The sequence below is a fragment of the Anomaloglossus baeobatrachus genome, chromosome 2 (genome assembly GCF_048569485.1).
Source record: "Anomaloglossus baeobatrachus isolate aAnoBae1 chromosome 2, aAnoBae1.hap1, whole genome shotgun sequence".
Lineage (NCBI taxonomy): Eukaryota > Metazoa > Chordata > Amphibia > Anura > Aromobatidae > Anomaloglossus > Anomaloglossus baeobatrachus.
The window spans coordinates 555663954-555673272 of NC_134354.1; positions in this window are offsets into that span (position 1 = coordinate 555663954).

The window sequence follows — 9319 nt, forward strand, 5'->3', positions numbered from 1 at the left end:
TTTTTGCCAAAATTATTTTTTTTTTCATAAATAAACACAAAAAATATTGTCCTAAATTTGGTACTAATATGAAGTCCAATATGTGATGAAAAAACAGTCTCAGAATCACTGGGATCGGTTGAAGCGTTCCAGAGCTATAACCTCTTGAAGTGACACTGGTCAGAATTGCAAATTTTGGTCTGGTTATTAAGGTGAAATTTAGCTCCGTCACTAAGGGGTTAATTAAAAGGTTAAGTAGAAATGCACTCAGCAATACCCAAGGGTTGAAATGCACTCAGCAAAACACACAGATAGAAATGCACTCCGCAAAGCACACAGATAGAAATACACTCAGCAATGCCCACAGATAGGAATGCACTCAGCAAAACACACCGGTGGAAATGCACTCAGCAAAGCACACAGATAGAAATGCACTCCGCAAAGCATACAGAAATGCACTCAGCAATGCCCTCAGATAGGAATCCAGTCAGCAAAGCACACCGGTGGAAATTTACTCAGCAAAGCACACAGATAGAAAAGCACTCAGCAAAGCACACAGATAGAAATGCACTCAGCAAAGCACACAGAAATGCACTCAGCAATGCCACAGATAGAAATGCACTCAGCAATGCCCACAGATAGGAATTCAGTCAGCAAAGCACACAAATAGAAATGTACTCAGCAAAGCACACAGATAGAAATGCCCTCAGCAAAGCACATAGATAGAAATGCACTCAGCAATGCACACAGATAGAAATGCATTCAGCCAAGCACACAGATAGAAATACAAATCAGCAATGCCCACAGATTAAAATACAGTCAGCAAACCACACAGATAGAAATGTACTCAGCAAAGCACACAGATAGAAATGCACTCAGGAATGCAAACAGGTATCTGATGCAGGATTACCAAATACCTCTTCACTGAATCACAAGTGACACACTTAATCCAAATTACACTTAGGGTACCTTCACACTTAGCGATGCAGCAGCGATCCGACCAGCGATCTGACCTGGTCAGGATCGCTGCTGCATCGCTACATGGTCGCTGGTGAGCTGTCAAACAGGCAGATCTCACCAGCGACCACTGAACAGCCCCCAGCCAGTAGCGACGTGCAAGCGACGCTGCGCTTGCACGGAGCCGCCGACTGGAAGCTGCGGAGACTGGTAACTAAGGTAAACATCGGGTATGGTTACCCGATGTTTACATTAGTTACCAGCGCTGTGAGCAGAGAGCAGGGAGCCGCGCACACTGAGCGCTGGCTCCTTGCTCTCCTAGCTACAGTACACATCGGGTTAATTAACCCGATGTGTAATGCAGCTACATGTGCAGAGAGCAGGGAGCCGCGCACACTGCTTAGCGCTGGCTCCTTGCTCTCCTAGCTGCTGTACACATCGGGTTAATTAACCCGATGTGTACAGCAGCTACATGTGCAGAGAGCCGGAGCCGGCAGCACAGGCAGCGTGAGAGCTGCGGAGGCTGGTAACTAAGGTAAATATCGGGTAACCACCTTGGTTACCCGATGTTTATCTTGGTTACAAGCTTACCTCAGCTGTCAGACGCCGCCTCCTGCTCCCTGCTCGCTTCATTTGTCGCTCTCTCGCTGTCACACACAGCGATCTGTGTGTCACAGCGGGAGAGCGGCTTTGAAGAAAACGAACCAGGGCTGTGTGTAACGAGCAGCGATCTCGCAGCAGGGGCCAGATCGCTGCTCAGTGTCACACACAGCGAGATCGCTAATGAGGTCACTGCTGCGTCACAAAAAGCGTGACTCAGCAGCGATCTCGGCAGCGAGCTCGCTGTGTGTGAAGCACCCCTTAAACACAAATCACACTCTCCCACTATTTCACACTTGCAATGGAAAATTATTTAAATAGTTTCCTTTCCCCTTAGCTGCAATACAACCTGCAGCTCACTGCATTGTTTGCAAAGAAGTGACTACAATTCACTTAAGGTTGGGAACAGCAGCTTTGGCAGATACAACCGTGCCAGCACCATGATGACATAACAATCTCGAGTGAATGTTGGAAGACAAAAAAGAAATGTCATTGTAAGGCAGATAAAAAACACATGGAAGCTATAGTAGATAGAGGAGGGTAGGATTGTTTAAGTTAAGTATATTGAAAACGTGATGAATCTTTTATATGAAATAGTCTCTCATTAAATTCATGGAGGTTTTGGACAAACTTTTTAAGAACTATATAATGTGTATGGATGTGATGTACTATATACTATATATATATATATATATATATATATATATATATATATATATATATATCAGCAAGAGCCCAATTGTCAATGAAAAGAAGCACGGTTCCAGCATGATTATCATCATCATGCAGGAATTACATGCTTTTCTTAAGGGTATGGTTCCACTTGCGTTTTGCACGGGTGACTGTAATCTGATAAAATATCGGATTGCTCAGTCTGGTGCAAAACTATGGAGCAGTGTCTATCTGCGATTGATTTCTCATGCCATAACGGCATGCGGAATGAATCGCAGCATGCTGGTTTGGCAGCGAGTCTCAGCTCACGCACGCACACAAGTCTATGGGAGTGTGTGAAACATCGCACTGCATTTGCATGTAATCCAAGTGCAGTGCGATATACGAATAGTCAGGCCAGGGAGGAGATGGGGAGAAAGTGCTCCCTCCCTCTTTTCCGCACCTGTGATGTGATTGCAAGATCACATCACAGTCGCATGACAATCAGCTGATACTCATAGAAGAGTGTCATTAGCATATCACTTCCAATGCTTTCCCATCGGAAGATATGCACAAGTGGAACCGTACCCTTACTCAAATATACAGAATGATGTGCTCAGGTGATAAATAGCTTCACATCTTTTTTTATTTACTTTTATTTTTTTTGTGTCTTTCTTTTGATACAGTATCAACATATTCCTCAGCACTCTGTTAAAAAGGTTGTTCACTACTTGGACAACCCTATCTACAAGCTAAAACACAGCTTAGAAAAAACACAAACTTATCATGATATCATCAAAAAAAATGCATCCTATGGAGATAAATAGTGTAGTAAAATGACAAAATATCATATCTGATGCATGAAAACACAGTCAATTGTGAGTTTAGATTAGCAAGAACTAAAATGCTCAGGTGGTCATTGCTGAAGCAAAGCAAGTCAGACTCAACGTGCTCAACTTGAGTAATGCAGGCGTCACACGGTACGATCTATTGTGCAATTGCACGAGCGATCGTACCCGCCCCCGTCATTTGTACGTCACAGGCAAATCGCTGCCCGTGGCGCACAAAGTCGTTATTAAACTGCCGTCACACGTACTTACCTGAAGAGCAACCTCGCTGTGGGTAGCGAACATCCTCTTCCTGAAGGGGGACGGACGTTCGGCGTCACAGCGACGTCACACAGCCGCCGGCCAATAGAAGCGGAGGGGTGGAGATGAACGGGACGTAAACATCCCTCCCACCTCCTTCCTTTCGCATAGCCGGCGGGTGCCGCGGGACGCAGGTAAGCTGTGTTCATCGTTCCCAGGGTGTCACACAGAGCGATGTGTGCTGCCCCAGGTACAATAAATAACCGGCGCCATGAAAAATAAACAATTTTTTAAAAATAAGCGACGTGTACACGACTCACGATTTTTGACCGATTCTGCGTCGCTCGGAGGTGTTACATGAGATGATGTCGTGAACGATGCCGGATGTGCGTCACGAAAACCGTGACCCCGACGATGCATCGCACGATAGATCGTCTTGTGTGACGCCCGCATAACAAGTATAATGGACATCAATGATTGGGCAATTCGGGTCTCTGCCCACATACAGCCCTCCATAAACAGAACATTTCTGGGAGGAGGGAGGGCAGGTTTTTTTTTTTTTTCTTTTGACCTACTACATTCAAAAATGTTTCAACCCCAGTGAAAGGCATTCAGAGACTAAGAATGGCTCTCCCTGGGATTCCTGCACACATCATGCTGTGAAGATAGCCTGTGATTTGGGGTCATTGCTTCAGGGACGACACATCCACTCAAGATACTTGGCCCAGCATCACGAGTATCCTAGCACCCTGATGCTTAATCGAGTAACTAATAGTGGTGAGCACGCTCACTCATCACTATTTGTGACACCATCAAAACAGGACATTATACAACTGAGTGATTACAAATACATGCAAATGCTATGATGATATCATAACTATGCAATAGAACCCAGTCAAAAGACAAATACTTTTGCATCATTTCCAGTATACAGCAAAACCTAGAATGAAATATACTATTGTAACCATTGAATAGTGTATAAATGACAACATTTTTTATTTTTGAAACATGATTGTAATCGAACACAGTCTAGTAATACAGATACAAATATCAATGTAGCATTACCACAAAAGAACACAGTCCAGAAATAAAGACAAACATTATTATGACATTTTCACAATACCATATAAATACAAACACTATTTAGAACATGATTTCAACAAAAAAAGAGCTTATAGATAAAAATAAAATCAAGGTTGGACAGATCGAATATGCAACTTGTATTGCCAAGTAAGAGAGTCCATCATTATGACCAGGGGCAGATATATCATTGGTGCAACATGTGCAGCCGAGCAGGGGCCCAAGAGGTAAAGGGCCCATTACCACCTCCAAAGAAGGTGGAACTGTGCATTATGTTCTACTTCTGGACTGAAAACGCCCAAATATTGTTCTTGGATAGAAGACCACTTCTACGTCCATCCCGTACTACTAATATATTAAATGCACTTTTAAATGGAAGTTAAAGAGGCATAGAAGGGGGTAAAATTGAGCTCTTTATATTCCATAATAAAATACCTTATGTAAAGGAAAGTAGAGAATGTCCAAGTTTTTATCAGTTTGACTCTCCTACTTAAAAATTTGAGTATGTAGCCCCTACTGAATCTTAGTAAAAACTCTAGTTCAGAAAAAGCCTCTATAGAAGCTGTTAATGGCAAGCACTGGTGTTAACATTCTTTATTATCACCTTTAGGCTATGTGCCCACGGGGAAAGTGTCCTGCGGAGATATCCGCAGGACATTCCGCAGGAGCTCCCAGAAAACCGCAGCACAACTTTGTCTTTTTACATGCTGCGGTTTCATTGCAGAATGTCCCGCGGATATGTTGCGGTCAATCTGCATTGAGGATACAGTACCATGGCTTCGGCACTGCATCCTCAATGCAGAACAAGTGCTGAGTGATCGGGGGTTCATACCTCCATCACGCAGCACTTCACTTTCCGGCCGTGTCTGTCTGCACATTGCCGGAGAAGGTGGGCGGGCCTGAACTAGCTCTGGCTGTCACATGCTGGAGCTTATGCAGGCCCCACCCACTTCCTTCTGCCGGCTCCTGGCTGCACCGTGCTCTTCTGCGGCGGAGGAAGTGACTCCAGTGTCTGCTATCAAGGCAGGTAAGTATGGGACCCTGCGGAGAAATCCGCAGGAATAATTCACATGCTGCAGATTTTTCCGCAGGGAAATCCGCATTATTTCCGCTGTGGAAAAAAATGCAGCATGGGTAGAGCACTCCCCAAATGTCATAGAAATAGCTGGGGACTTGCTGAACGGCGGATTTTTGAAAAATCCACGGAATTTCTGTGAAAAAATCGCGGCAAATTCCGCGCATTTTCCGCAGCATGGGCACATAGTCTTAAGGTCACCTACCTAATGTCTTCTAAATCAGTCATGGTCACAGAAGTCGTTCATCATTTAAACAAGCCCAGAACACATGCTTATACATTTGATAGTCTAACAAAATCTAAATGTAGAAGAATGAAAATCCTGCATAGCAGCAGCATTGTCATTGAGTGCTATTTTAATTATTATATCACAGTCATCGAATTCTGTCTTAGTTTTAATAATGGACTTATTGTAGAAGTGAAGTGATAGATAAGTAACTTTTACATTTTCTTATGAAATAAGGAGCAGTTTGCAATGGTTTTGTTTTTTACTGTACTGATTTCATCTAAACAGTTGGCTTCTTAGTCAATTTTTTAGAGAAATAATTATTTTCTCAAGATTAGCTTCAAGAAATCTCAGCTTGGATAATGATATTGTATATCTACTTAACAAGATATACATCTCCTTTGTAAATCTAATTAAAATAGAGGTTCATAGGTGACATGCAGTACTGTACCTTTAGTTGTTAGTTGTATAGCTAAGGATTCAGTAACCTATGATACTGGACAGGAAAACATTACTCTTATTTGTCATTTAATTAGAAACAAAAAGCTAATTAAACTAAATAATTAATTAAGAAAAGGAAACCACACCGCATTAATTAATTTTTTACAGAAGGTCACAAGTTTTATTAATTTATACATCCTTGGCTATTTTTTGAAATTGTAAAATTGTCTAAACTGGTGTGAACTGGGATTGCAGACCCTAACTACCCTACCCTAACCTACCATATCCTTAGCTATCCCTTGTAGACTGTGAGCCCTTGCGGGCAGGGACCTCTATCCTCCTGTACCTCTCTGTATCTTGTATTGTTTATGATTATTGTACTTGTCCCTATTATGTACACCCCTTTCACATGTAAACGCCATGGAATAAATGGCGCTATAATAACAAATAATAATAATAATAATAACTCCCTAATTTCTTACCACAGATTTCCTGTTTCAGGCCTCCCCAGTAAACTTGCCTTGTAAACAGCACAAGAAATACTACAACTGCCAACTGCAGTTATTAACGGTTCAAGTATTTCCCATGATAACTGATATGTGGCTCACTCTGATCTGTTGTTCTGGTTTTAAGACCAGTATATGTATTAATGTGCTGCAGGTTATGTGGGAATCTTCATAATCGCGTCATTTAAATAAGTCAAACTTATCTAGGGGAAATGGGACATAGGTGTGCCCTAACTGAGGCGTTAAATACATCCAAGAGAACAAAGTCGATTATGCTAATTATTATGCAAATGACATCATAGTGTCTGCATCACATGATTATAAGTCCCTTGTACTTGCATCTCATTTGCATAAAAATGCTTTGAGATTTTTATAAAACAGATACAAAGACTTATAAAACAAAGTTATGTAATCAAAACATGGGCAGGGACTTTTCATAGAGGACAATAGTTTGGAGGTCTAAACATCTGCTGACTGGTTCCATTTAAATACTTTTCTGAGCCCTCTATGGCTCCACTATAATGTTTAACATTTTTTGCCTAACTAATCTTTTCATTTCTATTATCAATAGCAACTTAGAATTCAGAATGAAAGTCCATTATATTGTTGTTCTAACACTCATTTTGATGTCTTTATACTTTCAAATAATTTACTGCAAATTTTAATTAGACGTGTATATTAGTTAATGTGCACTTCAGGACATTGCTAACTATTATGTTGCAAATGAAAAATATTATTTCAAAACATTTGTATTTACCAATATGCATTTTGTGGCTCACACTTGCTCTATTAGCTATTAACATGTCATAGTAATCATCAGACTCACATGGAAGATACATAAAAACATAATGAACTACATCAAGCAATTAATAAAAACACTGAGAAATCACTGTTATCATTAACCCTTCATCCCCAAGGCTGTTTTCACCTTCATAACCAGGCCATTTTTTTGCAATTCTGACCAGTATCACTTTGACAGGTTAAAACTCTGGAACACTTCAACAGATCCCAGTGAAGGTGAGACTATTTTTCATGACATATTGTACTTCATGATAGTTGTAAATTTAGGGTACGCTCACACGAGTGTTGAAATCGGACGAGTGCAATGCGAGAAAATCTTGCACTGCACTCTGACCAATGTAAAGCGGGCTTTACACGCTACATTATATCTTATAATGTGTCGGCGGGGTCACGTCGTAAGTGCCGCACATCCAGCATCGTAAGTTATATTGTAGCGTGTGACAGGTACGTGCGATTGCAATTGAATGTTAAAACGTTCATCGCATGCACGTCGTTCAATTGCTAAAAATTGAATGTGAGGTTGTTCAATGTTCCCGAGGTACCACACATTGCAGTGTGTGACACACCAGGAACGATGAACAGATCTTACCTGCGTCCCACGGCTCCCGCCAGCAATGCGGAAGGAAGAAGGTGGGCGGGACTCCAGGAAGTGGACGTTCGCCGCCAACATCAAGGTCGTTTGGAAGGCTAAGTACGTGTGACAGCAAATAATCGTTTGTGCAACACGTTCAACAAATTGAACGTGCCGCACATACGATGGGGGTGGTTACGATCGCATATGATATCATATGCCTAATCGTAACGTGTAAAGCAGGCTTTAGTCAATGAGGGAGAGCAGTTGGTCAGCTTTTTTCTCATACAGATTCTGGATGCGAGAAAAGTAGCAGCATGCTGCGATTTGTTCCAGAATACGTCCAAGACTCGCCAATACAAGTCAATGGGTGAGAGGAAAAAACAGCTGTCACACAGACGGCACACGGACCATCGTAATGACATCCGTTATTCTAAATACAATCCTATCATATAGCACAGAACACTGTAAATGCTCCTGCACATGACTATAAATGAGTAACAGCTGCTGAGGAAAAAAACGGACAGCACACTTACAGCATACTGACAGCACACTGACAGCCCACTGAGAGCACACGGATAAAAAGCGAGGAAAAAATTGTCCTACTCTCGCAAACGAGAATGGGACTGTTTTTTCATATGTTCGTGTGAGTTCAGCCTTAGGCTGATATTTTTTGTTTATTTTATTTTCACAATTTTCAAACTTTGAATGTCTATGCCTTTTAGGCCGGTTTCAGATGTCCGTGTTTTAGGTACGTGTGATATCCATTTTTAAAACGCATGCCACACTTACTGATGCTATTATTTGCTGTTACTCACACGGCCGTGTTATCACGCAAACCGTGTGACCTCTCATGACCCCGCATGCACACATGCAGGCATGTCTGTTTTTTCTCAGGCAGCACGGGTGTCACATGGATTGCACACTGATATGATCTGTGTGACATCAGTGTGTCACGTACTGGAGAAATCACGGGTCTTTTTAATAAAAAGATTTTCTATATTTACCTATCTCCAGCGATGGTGTCTCCAACAGTGCTGCCTCCCGCTCCATATCGCCGATCATTATACTTACTGAATATTCAGTGCCCTCTGGAGCTGGAAGCAGGAGCATCGTGTAGACTTCAGTGTCGGGGACCGCATCGCTGGGTGAGTATGCAGCAGTGTATGTGTGTGTGTATGTTCAGTGTATGCATGCACGTGCGCTATGTGTGTGTATGTGCTCAGTGTATACATGTGTGTATACATATGTGTGTATATGTGCTCAGTGTATACTTGTGTGTGTGTGCTGGGTGTGTGTGTAGTGAGAATCTGGAAGCCGGAACATCATGTCGACAGCATCGGG